This window comes from Myxine glutinosa, chromosome 14 (genome assembly GCF_964187855.1).
Source record: "Myxine glutinosa chromosome 14, kmMyxGlut1.1, whole genome shotgun sequence".
NCBI classification, from domain to species: Eukaryota; Metazoa; Chordata; class Myxini; order Myxiniformes; family Myxinidae; genus Myxine; species Myxine glutinosa.
This window is the reverse complement of record NC_136274.1, coordinates 63,182,977-63,200,340: the sequence shown is the minus strand read 5'-3', so window position 1 is coordinate 63,200,340 and position 17,364 is coordinate 63,182,977. Positions and strand designations below refer to the sequence as shown.

Here is a 17,364-nt window from a genome sequence, read left to right as displayed (position 1 = left end):
AGTATTCCATAGAGCTGCGGATGAAAGCCTTGTATGTGGTGAGGAGCTCAGGTGTGTCAAGGAAGGACTTCACACGACGGAGGATGCCCAGTCGGCGACTGGCTTTGGAGGCCAGATTTGAAATGTGGTTTTCCCAGGAAAGATCATGGCAAATAGTGAGACCTAAAAGCTTGAGTGACAGAACTTCTTGGAGAGGATTATTCAGAAAGTGGATGGGAGGGTTTTCCAGTCGGTCTTTTCGGAGAGACATCGTAAGAGTGTGAGATTTATCAGGATTGAAAGACATGTTCCATTTGTTTGCCCAGTCTGTGATTTTGTCCAGGTCTGCAGAGAGTGAGGAGGCTGCAGTCTGCCGATCTGAGGGATGAGGAATGGAGCGACAGAGAGTAGAGTCGTCAGCAAAGAAGTGACTTTTGTGACTTTATCCTTTAATTATCATGTGACTTCCTCGGAGGTCAAAAGATCATGTATCATTTGCAAAATCGAAAATGTAGCGTGTTTTTGTTTTCAACTGATCTGATTACTATTTCGTGATATGTATGATGCTGAAATTAATTCACAATGTATATATAGGACATTGTGGATGATTTTAATAACCTAACATTCACAAAACTTCAACAATTAACTTTATATTAACCCTTTTTATGCAAGCATTGTTTCTTCGATTTCCGAAAAATGTCGTCATTGCCTGTAAACAAACCCGCCCCCATATAAAATGACTGTATATATCATATATTATGACTTCTAGACAATATTTTTGGAAAACCAATGGATATGTCTCCAATGTGTTTTATCATTCACATACCCGCAAGCATTGGTATAAAGTTACACATTTATAAGAACATACGCAGATACAACAATCATCAGAAAAGAAATAAATAAGTTTTATTATCTCTGTTTCAATAATGTACAAAAGTATTAAAATTGTCTAATAAGCCATTGGACTTGTTGTGAACACCATCTCGGTAATGCTCATACATTATAATCTTGTTATTTGAAGTGCGTTTAGACTACAAACAGTTTCTTTCATGTCACTGGGACAAACTTAGTCTGTGTAACAATCGTCCACATCACCATCATTCAGCTCTATTTGTTCTAGTTCATTTGCTTGGTTGCTGCAGGTTTGCAGCTTACACATGTCTGTGCATTTCAGACCATTTCCAAGGCATGTGCAGATTGGTAATTTGCATGATCGTACACATGAGCAGGAGAGCAGGTCCAACACAGCCTCTGGTGCAGGTGTACCTCGCATCCACTCAATGGCCAGATCCCCATCATGAATCTCCCATACATGCGCCATTGGATAGGGTACACTAGGATTGCACTCCAAACACCTCTGCCAGATTGCAGCCTGATAGTTTGCTCGTAAGGCATGCATGAAGAGACAATCTTCACAAGGGGGAAGCTGACTTGGAGTCTTCTCCACGCCTTGCACAAAACATCTGGTAGCGAAGCTTGTTGACTTGAGTTGTGTTTGTGGAAGGCAAATACATCTGACATGTTACTTCCTGAAGCTTTCCAAATAGTTCATCAGAGACCTCCCAGGACCTTCCCAACTCTCTGAATGTGTCTTGACAGGTCTTGTTAGTCTTCAGTTGTTTGAACATGGCCGACTTTCCATGCCCAGTGAAAGCACTGACTGTATCACAGCCCGTAAATGAATGCATTCCAATCAGAGCATCACAGACATTATCTCCTAGTGCATGACTTAGCTTGCTGATGTCAGTGAACCTTGTGCGGTTCTTGGTGCCACATTTCTGGAACATGGGACATGGAATTCTCTTGCTGACTCCAATGCTTATAATCATTACATCTGTGTCCTCTGCTGTGACTACTATACCCTTGTAGCCTGATTCAGCTACATGTAGAGCATGGAGTAGAAGACGGGTGTCTGCTTCTTCCTGGGTACTTGATAGCTCTGGAACCTCCTCCCATCGTTCCCTTGTGCTTGAAATCCCTCCCATCATCGCTTCCCTCCCATCATGTGAGCTTGAAACAGACATCCTCACAGGTAACATACAGATCTTTGTCCTTGATCTCCTCAAGTTGACCTTTCCATTCTTCCACAAAGAACCTGATGAGGTGTGTTTTGTTTTTAGAGCTACACAAAAGCTTCCTCCACTGGTGTATATTGTGGCCAGGCGCAATGCTCCTTAGCTCAATACCGGAATCTGCGCCTCTCTTTGCTCTCTCCAAATCTTTGCTGGACATCTCTCTATATACATCAAATATAACATCAATGCGCTTTCTCTGACCACCTTCATGGATCACTTGAGCCAATACTGATTCTGCCAGTTGGGAGAACGTTTTGTCTTCCCCCTTCATCTTTTGGACCAGGCTCATTCCATCTATCAGAGTGGCTGAAGGTTGAGGGATTATTTCTGCTGGTGAGTCATGCTTCTCCAACACCCTGGCAAGAGCAGCCTTGTTGGTCTTACGAAGAGACCCATCAATGTTGGCTAGGGCCCAAGGCAAAGGTCCAAGCGGGTGGGCTAAAACTTCGCCCATGTGCAGCTGCCTGCTTTCTGCAACAAGAATCATCTGCCCAAACAGCTTCCTATCAGCCTTGAGGATAACTTCCTTTCTGTTTTTTTTTTTTTTTTTTTTTTTTTTTTTTTTTTTGTATACAAGATCGAGGCTCGGCCAAAGGTACGTGATTTCTTGCCAATGTCTGAGAATGTTTTCAGCTTCTTCTTTGTAATCCTGTCATGAAACTTTATGGCTGGACTGTCTGACTCCATCCTCGCTTGTTTGAAATCTTCATAAACGTCTTTACCTATTTGGTGGGCTTCAATGAGGTTTTCAGCAACATCTGGAGGTGCAGCAATGCCAGTCGACAAACTGACAATGTCTTCATGGTCAGGATCGAAAGGACTGATCCAGCTGGACTCCATCATTTCAACAAGTGACTGAATATCAGCTTCATCCTTCCTGATTCTTGGTAATTGTAGATCAGGATGACTAAAGTTGGAGTCATTCTCACCAATCATGTCCTGATCCTGCAAGATCCTGCAAGGAAAGCAATAGTGTAGCAGCATAGCAAACCTGTTGTGCATTTTGTGATACAAGCACCAAATTTGGCACAAATGTCCATTAATATGTTGCGAACATTTTCAGATATTGGGCCACTTGAAATTCCGTAATTTTTTTTTTCAAATTTTTTCAAATTTCGCAATTTCAAATTTTTCGGGTGACACCGTCACAATTTCGGTCTTCGAGGCCGGCCGATATAGTGGGGCGGCTTAGCCCAAATATTCAAAAGAATTGTGCATTTTGTGATACAAGCACCAAATTTGGCACAAATGTACATTAATATGTTGCGAACATTTTCAGATATTGGGCCACTTGAAATTCCGTAATTTTTTTTTTCAAATTTTTTCAAATTTCGTAATTTCAAATTTTTCGGGTGACACCGTCACAATTTCGGTCTTCGAGGCCGGCCTATATAGTGGGGCGGCTTAGCCCAAATATTCAAAAGAATTGTGCATTTTGTGATACAAGCACCAAATTTGGCACAAATGTACATTAATATGTTGCGAACATTGTGTGGTCAGCAATGAAGACGAGAGTCTGAATTACATGTATGCAAAAGACCTTGTGAACCAGTGAAGCAAATACACGGGTAAGCATGAATTAAATCTAGGGCATGATATAATTTCCATGATGTTTACCCATACACTCAATGGTGGAAGGAGGTAATGTTTTGATCCCAGCTTGTCTGTATGTCTGTTTGTCTGTTAGTCCACAAAATTCCAGACAAAGCTTGTAGTAGTGGTAGTTGTAGTGGTAGTGGTGATAACAGAAATTGTTATATAGAACTGAACTTATATTATTATTATATGCAGAAAATAACTTCATTTCTATATGCCCTGCAGTGGACAGGTTAATTGGTTTATGCACTGAAGGGGTCACCCTGGTGTGCACTGCTGTGTTCTGCCTCACTGAGTTGTTCAGGTATGATGTACTCAGCACAAGCTTCCGGTCGGCCCGGAGGTGGGGGTGCGGGGCCTGTCACGGAACGTCAAAACAAACGGCCTGCCGGGGCCGCCCAAAAGTCGGGCGTGAGGGGCGCGTCCACTAATGGAACGCCTCTCGCTTCCCAGATCGAGGGCCACGTGGTCAGGAGAACCTCGTCCCTTCCGGTCACACTTTGCCTATCGGCCGGCCTCGAAGACCGAAATTGTGACGGTGTCACCCGAAAAATTTGAAATTACGAAATTTGAAAAAATTTGAAAAAAAAAATTACGGAATTTCAAGTGGCCCAATATCTGAAAATGTTCGCAACATATTAATGTACATTTGTGCCAAATTTGGTGCTTGTATCACAAAATGCACAATTCTTTTGAATATTTGGGCTAAGCCGCCCCACTACAAGACATAAGCATATTTCATTTAGCATTTACTAGTCACAATATTCTTTTAGTATCATAATGCTCTATTTAAAGCAGGTTTCACATTTGTAGACAATGACAAAAAAATTCGGAAATCGAAGAAATAATGCTTGCATAAAAAGGGTTAACATAGGGTTAATTGTTGAAGTTTTGTGAATGCTAGGTTATTTAAATCATCTACAATGTCTTATCTATACATTATGAAATAATTTCAGCATCTACATATCACGAAATAGTAATCAGATCAGTTGAAAATAAAAACACTCTTAATTTTCGATTTTGCAATTGAAATATGACATTTTGACCTCTGAGAAAGTCACCTGATGACTAAAGATGAAAATATAATACAGTTGTGTAGATATATGATGTAGCTTCACCATGAATTATGATTTGTTAAAGTATGTTCAGTAGAACTGAAGTTATAAGCAATAATGCTACCCCTCTCTCCTAAAATTCAACTTCCAGATTATATGGAGGTGGGTTTGTTTACAGAGTGAAAACTATCATTAAGCTACTAGATAGGCAGAGTTATCATACCAAAATATAAACTAGAGACGTGTAGGAGGACAAAAATACCAAAATTGTTTGCTGACCTTGGGTGGTACCAAAATCTGTATTGGCCCCTAGACTATGTTTGTCCGTCCGTATGTATGTCCCCTCAAACGTATACCAATTAGAGCTGAGGATCTGGTCACATGACAGAGTGATGTCATTACGTCTGATGTCATTATGGCGGCTGACTCTCCACACACCGCCATTTTGATTCCAATTTCGTTCATGCCGAACATATCGTCGAAATTTTCGTGTCTGTCTTGTTTTCTCAAGATTCTATCCCCGTGGGTAGTCGAACATATGGTTAAAATGTTGCATCGATCCGTTCATTGCTTTCAGAGAAAAACAATTTCATTTATGCACTTTTTGCATAAAATCCAATATGGCTGCCTGAACGTGTAACCTGTGACTTAATAGTTTTCAAACTTTGTTCCACAAGGCTATTTGATCGCATGTGTGGAGTTTCGCTTAGTAAGCCGTTCTGGAAAAGAAGATTTTCGAAGGTTTTCATTTTCAATCCAATATGGCTGCCAAACCACGAGAGCAATGACGTCATCATTTAATTCTCACGCACACTGTGTTGTGTAGATCATTCTCACGAAATTTCAAACTGATCGGATAAGTGTTCTACTTGTTTAATTATGACGTCATAATGATGGCACGGATCACATCATTGGTATATGTCGTTCACCATGGGTAATATTTGACAACTAGCCGAAACCCGTGGAACATCCACGGAAGGGAGGATGTGGTGTATGGATAGAGTGTACCATTATGGATGGCATAGGGGAGCGCTCATGGGATCTTCTTCTTCCGTTAAGCTCCAATTTTTTCTCTTTAAGTTAAGTCCAATCAGTCCTCTCTGCTCGAAGTGCTCAGGCCATGCCTACCCGCTCTCATACTTTTATTTCCGTTCGGTGTAGAAAGAGATTGACATATCGTTCGTCTGTTTTCAGCTCGTTATCTTTAAGCTTCCTTACGTCTCGCCACCTGCTACACCTCTCTGAGTTACGAGGATTTATGCAACGCACCCCGAGTATCGCAACGTCACTCCATTTAACTTTATTAAAATGACGATAAAGACGTTTCCTTATATATCCTAATTTAAAATGTTCAAGGGAATAAAAAGACCATTTGGTTCACACCACCCATGTTCACACCACTCGACTGTCCAATCAGCGGACGGCTCGCTTCGCCTTCGCCCAGCAGACGCCAATACGATGGCGTCGTAAGATGGCGTCGTATCGGCAGTTAATCGGATGCTTTTGGGCCCCAACGTCGGCGAATTCATATTTTTCGAGTATGTCTGTACGTGATAAACAAAGAGCGCGGTTCGTAGATCGTAAATCCATTAGTGCCATGGGCATCGGGTCACTGGATGTGGCGTAAAAGGGATAACAAAGTCGAGTCCTTACGGTATTATTATATAGATGAGCCATGTTTAAATTTTTTCCATGGAGTGGTTTCGGAGGTGCAAAGTTTTGCGGTTTTTTTCCAAGATGGTGCCCGTACCACGTGACCTATAACGTCATAGTTAGTATTAAAAAATATTCAGGAGGAGGTGAAATTTTCATGTCAATCGGGGGAAGGGAGGGAATGGGTTCGTACTCAACTGAGGGTGGAGTGGAGGAATATATAATTTGTTAAGGATGCTGGTGATAGCTCGCCTACTCTTTGCGAAGGACCCCGTGGGATCTTTAGCGTCCACTAACTAATGCTTGCAGACGGGACGCCCGGCTTGACGTCCATCCGAGGGATGGCACACACATTGATGGTTCACCCTGCCTGTGGGATACCGAACTACAGTTTATAGCTACGTCGGGATTCAAACCCAGGCTGGACAGCTTGGAGGAGAATGTACAAATCTGTAGCCTCTCCTGCCAGCTCAACACAATTAATATGAACTTGGAATTCAAGCGTCTTAAATTCTATTTTGAAACACAAAACAAAACACACAACCACACCGACGGGCACAAAAACTATGAATAGACTCAAGTGGGACAGACAATCGTCTTCCGATGGAGGATGGTCGTAGTCGGGCTGCATTGGTTGATAAAGTGGATCTTCAGGGTCTTAGAGTTCTAAAGGGTCTTGAGGGTCTTCGGGTTCTGAAGGGTCTTAGAGTTCTAGAGGGTCTTGAAGGTCTTCGGGTTCTGAGGGGTCTTAGGGTTCTAGAGGGTCTAGACTCGAGGGTCTTATAGGTCTTAAAGGGTCTTAGGATTCTAAAGGGTCTTAGGATTCTGAAGGGTCTTAATGGTCTTCGGATTCTCAAAGGTCTTATGGTTCGAAAGGGTCTTAGTGTTCTAAAAGGTCTTAAAGGGTCTTGGGATTTTTAGGGGTCTTAGGGTTCTAAAGGGTCTTAGGATTCTAAAGGGTCTTAGGGTTCTAAAGGGTATTAATATTCTTCAGGTTCTAAAGGGTCTTAGAATTCTAATAGGTCTTAATATTCTTAGGGTTCTAAAGGGTCAGGACTCGAGGGTCTTATGGGTATTAAAGGGTCTTAGGGTGATAAACGATTTTAGTGTACTAAAGGGTCATTGGAGTCTTGAGATTTTTCAACAGTTTATAATTAATACACTTCCATTCTGTGTGAACAAACAAACAGGCAAACCGACTCAAATACAAAAACCCTCTTCTCTAGCCTTTTCGCCAGGATCATTAAGAGGTTATATCAAGAGGTTTAAATTAAACCAAGAAACATCTCGTGAGATGATGGAATCTCGCGATATGTGATGGACAGACAAACAGTTAACAATTTGAGTTAATTAGCTAATTATCTCACCACCTGGATGGAAATAAAAAATAAGAGTTCCATTAGTTTTTGCGCATCGTCTTGATGTCATGAAAAGTGATATTTGAGCCTCCTCGGAGGAGTAGGGGGAAAACGAAAGATGTTGATAGGTCCATTGGCTAACTGATGGACTGACTGGAGGACATCGTTATGGCTTTAACAAATCATCTCGACTTCGTCACAAACGAGCTAAAATGAGATTTGCGAGTCTATTATGGGCATGGGTTTTCAGCTCACCTGGAGGTAAGTCTTACGTGATCGAGCAGTGTCCGTAGGTAAGTCAGGCAGTCAGTAAATGAGTGAGTCTGCAAACACTTCAGTTATTATCGCTTGAACTAAACACACCATTTTGATCAAACTTGGCCACAAGCTTCATATCTGATACCTGTATCAAAATCTGCGCTCATTAACGGGTCTAAATTAGGCCTCAAACGCGAAAAAAAAATCCTGCCCTACCCCACAGTGGGCATTGCATCAGCAGCACAGCCATACCATCAGCCAAAAACATCATGTAACCTGTAAAAACATGACCTGTAACCTGTAAAAACATGACCTGTAACCTGTAAAAACATGACCTGTAACCTGTAAAAACATGACCAGTAACCAGTAAAAACATGACCTGTAACCTGTTAAAACATGACCTGTAACCTGTAAAAACATGACCAGTAACCTGTAAAAACATGACCAGTAACCAGTAAAAACATGACCTGTAACCTGTTAAAACATGACCTGTAACCTGTAAAAACATGACCAGTAACCTGTAAAAACATGACCTGTAACCTGTAAAAACATGACCAGTAACCTGTAAAAACATGACCTGTAACCTGTAAAAACATGACCTGTAACCTGTAAAAAACGACCTTAAACCTGTAAAAACATGACCTGTAACCTGTAAAAACATCACCTGTAACCTGTAAAAACATGACCTGTAACCTGTAAAAACATGTCCTGTAACCTGTAAAAACATGTCCTGTAACCTGTAAAAACATGTCCTGTAACCTGTAAAAACATGTCCTGTAACCTTTAAAAACATGTCCTGTAACCTGTAAGAACATGTCCTGTAACCTGTAAAAACATGTCCTGTAACCTGTAAAAACATGTCCTGTAACTTGTAAAAACATGTCCTGTAACCTGTAAAACATGTCCTGTAACCTGTAAAAACATGTCCTGTAACCTGTAAAAACATGACCTGTAACCTGTAAAAACATGACCTGTAACCTGTAAAAACATGTCCTGTAACCTGTAAAACATGTCCTGTAACCTGTAAAAACATGTCCTGTAACCTGTAAAAACATGACCTGTAACCTGTAAAAACATGACCTGTAACCTGTAAAAACATGTCCTGTAACCTGTAAAAACATGTCCTGTAACCTGTAAGAAACATGTCCTGTAACCTGTAAAAACATGACCTGTAACCTGTAAAAACATGTCCTGTAACCTGTAAAAACATGTCCTGTAACCTGTAAAACATGTCCTGTAACCTGTAAAAACATGTCCTGTAATCTGTAAAAACATGACCTGTAACCTGTAAAAACATCACCTGTAACCTGTAAAAACATGACCTGTAACCTGTAAAACATGTCCTGTAACCTGTAAAAACATGTCCTGTAACCTGTAAAAACATGACCTGTAACCTGTAAAAACATGACCTGTAACCTGTAAAAACATGTCCTGTAACCTGTAAAAACATGTCCTGTAACCTGTAAGAAACATGTCCTGTAACCTGTAAAAACATGACCTGTAACCTGTAAAAACATGACCTGTAACCTGTAAAAACATGTCCTGTAACCTGTAAAAACATGTCCTGTAACCTGTAAAAACATGTCCTGTAACCTGTAAAAACATGTCCTGTAACCTGTAAAAACATGTCCTGTAACCTGTAAAAACATGTCCTGTAACCTGTAAAAACATGTCCTGTAACCTGTAAAAACATGTCCTGTAACCTGTAAAAACATGTCCTGTAACCTGTAAAAACATGTCCTGTAACCTGTAAAAACATGTCCTGTAACCTGTAAAAACATGTCCTGTAACCTGTAAAAACATGTCCTGTAACCTGTAAAAACATGTCCTGTAACCTGTAAAAACATGTCCTGTAACCTGTAAAACATGTCCTGTAACCTGTAAAAACATGTCCTGTAACCTGTAAAAACATGACCTGTAACCTGTAAAAACATGACCTGTAACCTGTAAAAACATGTCCTGTAACCTGTAAAACATGTCCTGTAACCTGTAAAAACATGTCCTGTAACCTGTAAAAACATGACCTGTAACCTGTAAAAACATGTCCTGTAACCTGTAAAAACATGACCTGTAACCTGTAAAAACATGTCCTGTAACCTGTAAAAACATGTCCTGTAACCTGTAAAAACATGTCCTGTAACCTGTAAAACATGTCCTGTAACCTGTAAAAACATGTCCTGTAACCTGTAAAAACATGACCTGTAACCTGTAAAAACATGACCTGTAACCTGTAAAAACATGTCCTGTAACCTGTAAAACATGTCCTGTAACCTGTAAAAACATGTCCTGTAACCTGTAAAAACATGACCTGTAACCTGTAAAAACATGACCTGTAACCTGTAAAAACATGTCCTGTAACCTGTAAAAACATGTCCTGTAACCTGTAAGAAACATGTCCTGTAACCTGTAAAAACATGACCTGTAACCTGTAAAAACATGTCCTGTAACCTGTAAAAACATGTCCTGTAACCTGTAAAAACATGACCTGTAACCTGTAAAAACATGACCTGTAAAACATGTCCTGTAACCTGTAAAAACATGTCCTGTAACCTGTAAGAAACATGTCCTGTAACCTGTAAAAACATGTCCTGTAACCTGTAAAAACATGTCCTGTAACCTGTAAAAACATGTCCTGTAACCTGTAAAAACATGTCCTGTAACCTGTAAAAACATGTCCTGTAACCTGTAAAAACATGTCCTGTAACCTGTAAAAACATGACCTCTAAACATGCATCGCTGTAATCACCATCGAGGGGACTTCCATTCAAGCAGTCACGTGACCAGATTCTGCACATTAATTTTTTTTCGACATTTTATGACGTCCTTGGCTGTTGCTCCTGATCCAGGTGAGATTCAGGATCCAGGTGGTCCTATTTTTAAGTGGTGAAGCTGCTTCAATATTTGCCTCTGTCCGTCCGTCCGTCAAAAAATGAAGAAGAAGAACCTTTCTAACCCACAGTATTTAATTCCAAAGGGTTCTAAAAGGTAACTCGAATGGGTTCTAAAGGGTCATTCTAAAGGGTTCTAATGGGTAATTCCAAATAGGCTGATAGACTCCGTTTCATTGAAGGATATTACAATCCAAAGGCCTTGGTCATCTCAACGGCCTTGGTTTCTATGGCGTCAAGTAGAGCAAGGTGTGAGGAGGCGGAGCCAGCCCAGAGTACTCAATCGAGCTGTGGATGAAAGCTCTGCAGGTGGATAGGAGCTCAGGTGGGCCAATGAAGGACTTTGTACGAGAGAGGATGTCCAGTCGGCAGCTGGCTTTGGAGACCAACATTGAAATGTGGTTTGCCCAAGAAAGATCATAGATGTTAGTGAGACCCAGAAGTTTGAAAGTATGAACTTCCTCGAGAGGATTGTTAAGAAAGGAGATAGTGAGAGTGCGAGATTTGTCTGGCTTGAAAGACATATTCCAAGTGTTTGTCTATGTTGTGATTGTTTCAAGGTTTGAAGAGAAGGAGGAGGTTGCAGACTGCCTGTCTGAAGGATGAGGGATGTCACAGCAGTGGGTGGAGTCATCAGGAAATAGTCAATGAGGATTTTTCCAGAGAGTCAGAGACATCATTGATGAAGATCAGGAATAGAACTGGGTCCAGAAAACTGCATTGGGGCACTCCAGCCTTGACATCGGGAGAGGAGATTAAAGGATTCTGTTGAGAGCCACAAGTTGCCTACGAGAGTCGAGGAAGTCAGTAAGGCATGTGTGGAGTTGGATAAGGATGCCATAAGCAGACAGTTTGGAGAGCAAGGCAGGATTGCAGACTGTATCAAAAGTACAAGAGATGTCCAGAGAGACGGCTGTGGTTTCATGTCTGACATTGAGGGCCTCCATCTATTGTTGAGTGAGTCGAAGCAGCATGTCCAAGGTGGAATGACCTGGTCTGAATCCAAATTCGTGATTTGAGATGAGTTTGTTGGAGAAAATGAAGGATTTCATATCAACTGCAATGATAGATTATATGACCTTGCTGATGATTGGAAGTAAGCTAATTGGTCTGTAGTTAAGAGTTTTTTCACCTTTTTATGGAGCGATGTGATGTTGGCTGATTTCCAAGCAGTTGGAAGATGACCGAGGGCAAATGATGGGGAGAAAATGGCAGAGAAATGATGTACAAGTGCAGCAGAGCAGGTTTTTAGGACACTCGAGCTGATGCCATCCGGTCCAGTAGCAGAATCAGAGTCGAGAGTTGAAAGAACCTTCTCCACCTTATCAGGTGTGAAAGACAAGGTCCAGGAGCAATTGGGTATGACAAGGGAAGGGTGGGTACAGCAAAGAGAGGACAAGATTTGGAAGCAAACACAGAATTGAGGCATTTAGTCTTCTGAGCGGAGTCGGCTGTGGTGCAATTTGAAGTGAGGGAAGGATGGAGAGGAGAACATACTCCAGAGAAAGTCACCATGGTGCCAACAGGTGTTAGAGGAAGGAGACGAAGTTTGAATGTTCATTGTTGAGGTTAGACTGATGTTATTTTCTGGCTCTACTGAGAGTGGACACACCTGTTGTGGACGTTTTGGAATCCATTGAGATTGCCTTAATGGTCAGATTATCCTTCCAGGAAGAGCAGGTAAGTCGTTTCAGATCAATAATTATCAAAACAAGAATTACACTCAAAGTGTCGAACTTATCACTGTAGAAAGTAAATAATGTCAATTTGAAGATTATTCAACAGTCAGGTCCAGAGATTCGACAGTGGATTCAATGAATCGAACCGACGACAATCCAATGGGGACTCCACCAGTTTTACTAATGATAAACAACTCCTCACACTGAATTCACTAAAGTTGCAGCAACGATAACGTCAGTTACAGTTCAAATCCTCCAGAGCCACCCATCCATAAAAAGCATTACAAATAAAACGATACCAGGAGTGGGGTTCGAACCCACGTGGATCTGAATCCATTGGATCTTAAGTCCAACGCCTTAACCACTCGGCCATCCTGGTACTTTCACTGCTAGACACCTGTATACCTATATATACACAGATGGTTCACTCATTTCCTCCACTTGGAGGCAGTAAAGGTAAGACTATTCTATTGTAGCTCACAACACTGTTCTCAATCTCGGGAGCTGGATTTCCTGTCAGATTTGCATACCTGGTGTTCACACAGCAAGTGATGCTCCCTGCAGCCAAATATGAATGATTTTATGAAGAGGAAGAAGAAGCTGGCTCTGCTTTCCTTTGTCAATGTCAGCACAAAGCCAAAAACACGTCATTACGTATTTATGAACCATGGATGTGTTACGTAATTAGCAATCAGCTTGCTATCGCTTGCCAAGCAGCTTGCTATCGCTTGTCGAGCAGCTTGTTATCGCTTGTCGAGCAGCTTGCTTGATTCGAATGGGTCAAGCAAGTACTCCAACGGAATGGGGTGCTCGGCACCTCTTGACAACAATGGTGGTCTCCATGGATACAATACCATTGTGGAATGGACTAATTGCTGCCCAGGGCGTCGTTTTCAGTTATTTTTTAAAATCCTTTTGCGATAAGAACTTGCAGTTTTCACCTCTGACGTCGAAGGTGGACGGAGGTTATGTTTTATTGTTTTTACCCCTGTTTGTCTGTCTGTTTGTTTACTTGTGAAATCGAACATTCTCCAGTCTGGTGTATTGGTTGATCTTGTGCGTTATTCTGTCTGTTTGTCTGTCAATCGCCGATAGGTCACAAGTTGAAACCGATCTTCACGAAACTTCACCAAATGGTATTTCGTCATAAGGAAGAAGTCTATTGATTTTAAGGTCAAAAGGTCAACATATGCCAAAGGTCAAAAACAGTCAAATTTCTAAAATCCTCAATTTTCTTCTGATTGACTTGAAATTTGAAGAGGATTTGCATATGATGTCACTGAATTCAACCGCCAATTATTTTTAACGTCAACATCGGCCAAAAGGTCAAAATAAGCCAAAGCTCAATAACATAGGTGGAATTTCTAAAATACACAATTTTCTCCTGATTGACTTGACATTTGACGAGGATTTGCAGATCACGTCACTGAATTCAACCACCAATTATTTTTGAGGTCAACATGGGCCAAAAGGTCAAAATAGGCCAAAGCTCAAGACAAAATAGGCCGTCTTCTACCGACTCCTCTCTGGCCTTGCCCCCCCCAGCCCTCTCTGGGCTCTGTCCCCCAAATATTCCTACAGGTCGCACAAGATCTGCCTGCAACCCTCTTATGGTTAAACTGCCAAAATCAAGACTCTCTGCTCACCTTCACTCCTTCATTCCTCTTTTCTCCCGCCTCTGGAACAAACTCCTTCCCTCTCTTCAATCCCACTCCACCCTCCAGGTCTTTAAAACAGCTGTTCACCACCATCTCTTATCCTCCCCCATCCAAAACCTTGATCTTTTCTACCCCCGCTAATTTCGGTCCCCTTGTGTTTTATACCACCCCCCCCCCCTCCCCTTCCCACGCCTCCTGCCCCCAAGCCCTCTCCCTCCCACACTTCTCCCTGCTCTCAAATGTTGTGGTTGTGTGCTTCCCCTTCTCTCCCCATCTTGTCTTCCGCTCCCTCTTTTTGTATATTTTTGTTTGTCTCGTTGATTTGTTTGTGAAATAAATGTTAGCTCTTTCACGAGCCTCGATTCAGTATACAAAAAAAAACAAAAAACAAACAAACAAAAAAAAAACCAAGGTGGAATTTCTAAAATCCTCAATTTTCTTTCAATTGACTTGAAATTTGAACAGGATTTGCATATCCGGTTACTTAATTCAACCACCAATTAATTTTGAGGTCTAAAGGTGAAAAGGTCGACATAGGCCAAATTTCTAAAATCTTCAATTTTTTTCAAACTTATACGTAACAGAGGGATGTTTCTGAACATGTCATTGGTTGTCGGAGTAGTATCATTTTGAATCCAATTACGGTGGCCATTTTTGCAAATCGAACGAAGCACTCCCTTGATCGCTTGCTCCGTTTGCCGAGCAGCTTGGCGAGCGTCTGATACGGAACGACTGGCTTGGAAAGCGACAGCAAACAGCTTGCTGACAGGAGCACTTCCCAGACATCATCAAACCCAGAATTACCATTGTACTAAGAATTACACGTGGCAAACAACTCCTCACACTGAACTGGCAAAAGTTGCAGCAACTACAACGGAAAGTTCAACTCCTCCAGACTCCAGAGCCACCCATCCATAAGCGAATTCCAAATAAAATGATACCAGGAGTGGGGTTCGAACCCACGCGGATCTGAATCCATTGGATCTTAAGTCCAACGCCTTAACCACTCGGCCATCCTGGTACTTGCAATGCTATATACCTGTATACCTATATATACACAGATGGTTCACTCATTTCCTCCACTTGGAGGCAGTAAAGGTAAGACTATTCTAATGCAGCTCACAACACTGTTCTCAATCTCAGGAAGCTGTATTTGCTGTCAGATTTGCATACCTGGGGTTCCCACAGCAAATGATGCTCCCTGGAGCCATATATGAAAGATTATATGAAGAGGAAGAAGAAGCCGGCTCTGCTTTCCTTTGTCAATGTCAGCACAAAGCCAAAAACACGTCATTACATAATTTATAAACCATGGATGTGTTCCGTTATTCGCAATCAGCTTGCTATCGCTTGCCAAGCAGCTTGCTTGATTCGAATGGGTCAAGCAAGGACTCTAACGGAACAGGGTGCTCAGCACCCCTTGACAACAATGGTGGTCTCCATGGATACAATGTCATTGTGGAATGGACCAATTGCTGCCCAGGACGTCGTTTTCAGTTTTTTTTGGATCCTTTTGCGATAAGAACTTGCAGTTTTCACTTCTGACGTCGAAGGTGGACGGAGGTTATGTTTTATTGTTTTTACCCCTGTTTGTCTGTCTGTTTGTTGCCTGTGAAATCGAACATTCTCCAGTCTGGGCTATTGGTTGGTCTGGTCTGTTATTCAGTTTTTGTTTGTTACTTGTGAAATCGAACATTCTCAATTCTGGTGTATTGGTTGATTTTGTGCATTGTTCTGTCTGTTTGTCTGTCAATTGCCGTAGGTCACAAGTTTAAACCGATATTTACGAAACTTCACCAAATGGTATTTCGTCATAAGGAAGAAGCCTATTGATTTTAAGGTCAAAAGGTCAACATATGCCAAAGGTCAAAAACATTGTCAAATTGATAAAATCCTCAATTTTCTTCCGATTGACTGGAAATTTGAAGAGGATTTGCAGATCACATCACTGAATTCAACCACAAATTATTTTTGAGGTCATCATAGGCCAAAATGTCAAAATCGGCCAAAGCTCAACAACGGAGATGGAATTCCTAAAATCCTCAATTTTCTTCTGATTCACTTGAAATTTGAACAGGATTTGCATATCCGGTTGCTTAATTCAACCACCAATTATTTTCGAGGTCGAAAGGTGAAAAGGTCAACATAGGCTAAATTTATAAAATCCTCAATTTTTTTCAAAACTATACATATTAACAGAGGTATGTTTCTGAACATTTCATTGGTTGTCGGAGTAGTATCATTTTGAATCCGATTACGGTGGCCATTTTTGCAAACATAACGAAGCACTCCCTTGGTCGCTTGCTCCGTTTGCCGAGATGCTTGGCGAGCGGCTTGCAAAGCGGTTGATACGGAACGACTGGCTTGAAAAGCGATAGCAAGCAGCTTGCCAACAAGAGCACTCCCCAGAAATTACCAAACATAGAATTACCCTCGAACTAAGAATTACACGTTGCAAACAACTCCTCACACTGAATTCACAAAGGTTGCAGCAACTACAACGTCAGTTGCAGTTCAAATCCTCCAGAATTCAGAGCCACCCATCCATAAAAGCATTACAAATAAAATGATACCAGAAGTGGGGTTCGAACCCACGCGGATCTGAATCCATTGGATCTTAAGTCCAACGCCTTAACCACTCGGCCATCCTGGTACTGGTAGCGACAGCACCTGTATACCTGTATGTACCCAGATGTTTCACTCATTTCCTCCACTTGGGGGCAGTAAAGGTAAGACTATTCTATTGTATCTCACAACACTGTTCTCAATCTCGGGAAGCTGGATTTGCTGTCAGATTTGCTAACATGGTGCACGCTCAGTAAATGATGCTCCCTACAGCCATGTGCACGTGCTGCGCATGAAAGATTAACAAAAGGAGGAAGAAGAAGCCGGCTCTGGTTTCCCTCGCATTGTCAGCACAAAGCCAGAAACACGTCATTACGTATTTATAAAGCAGGTGATGTGAAGCCAAACTGAAAAACGCACCGTGCAGAGAACACAATGTCCAGAACATATGCGAGGGTCTCCGGATGTCCGCCAGGTGACAGCAGTGCCAGATTAAGCCGTGCCAGGGCCGGGGGCAAAGAATATTTTCTGGCAAATCTCAACAGGAGTGCCACCTCCGGAGGACTGGTTGTCTGAGGTTGAGTAAAGAATCTCTCGTTT

The 17,364-nt window shown here is 41.7% G+C and overlaps 3 non-coding genes across 3 annotated transcripts; all 3 read right to left on the bottom strand.

The window, feature by feature from the left end:
- Window positions 1-12,837: 12,837 nt before the first annotated feature.
- TRNAL-UAA (transfer RNA leucine (anticodon UAA)) lies at window positions 12,838-12,920 on the bottom strand. The gene has a single exon. It is a non-coding gene; the product is annotated as a tRNA-Leu (tRNA).
- A 2,217-nt stretch (window positions 12,921-15,137) lies between these two features.
- On the bottom strand, window positions 15,138-15,220 carry TRNAL-UAA (transfer RNA leucine (anticodon UAA)). The gene has a single exon. It is a non-coding gene; the product is annotated as a tRNA-Leu (tRNA).
- Window positions 15,221-16,769: 1,549 nt separating this feature from the next.
- Window positions 16,770-16,852, bottom strand: TRNAL-UAA (transfer RNA leucine (anticodon UAA)). Its single transcript has one exon. It is a non-coding gene; the product is annotated as a tRNA-Leu (tRNA).
- Window positions 16,853-17,364: the final 512 nt, after the last annotated feature.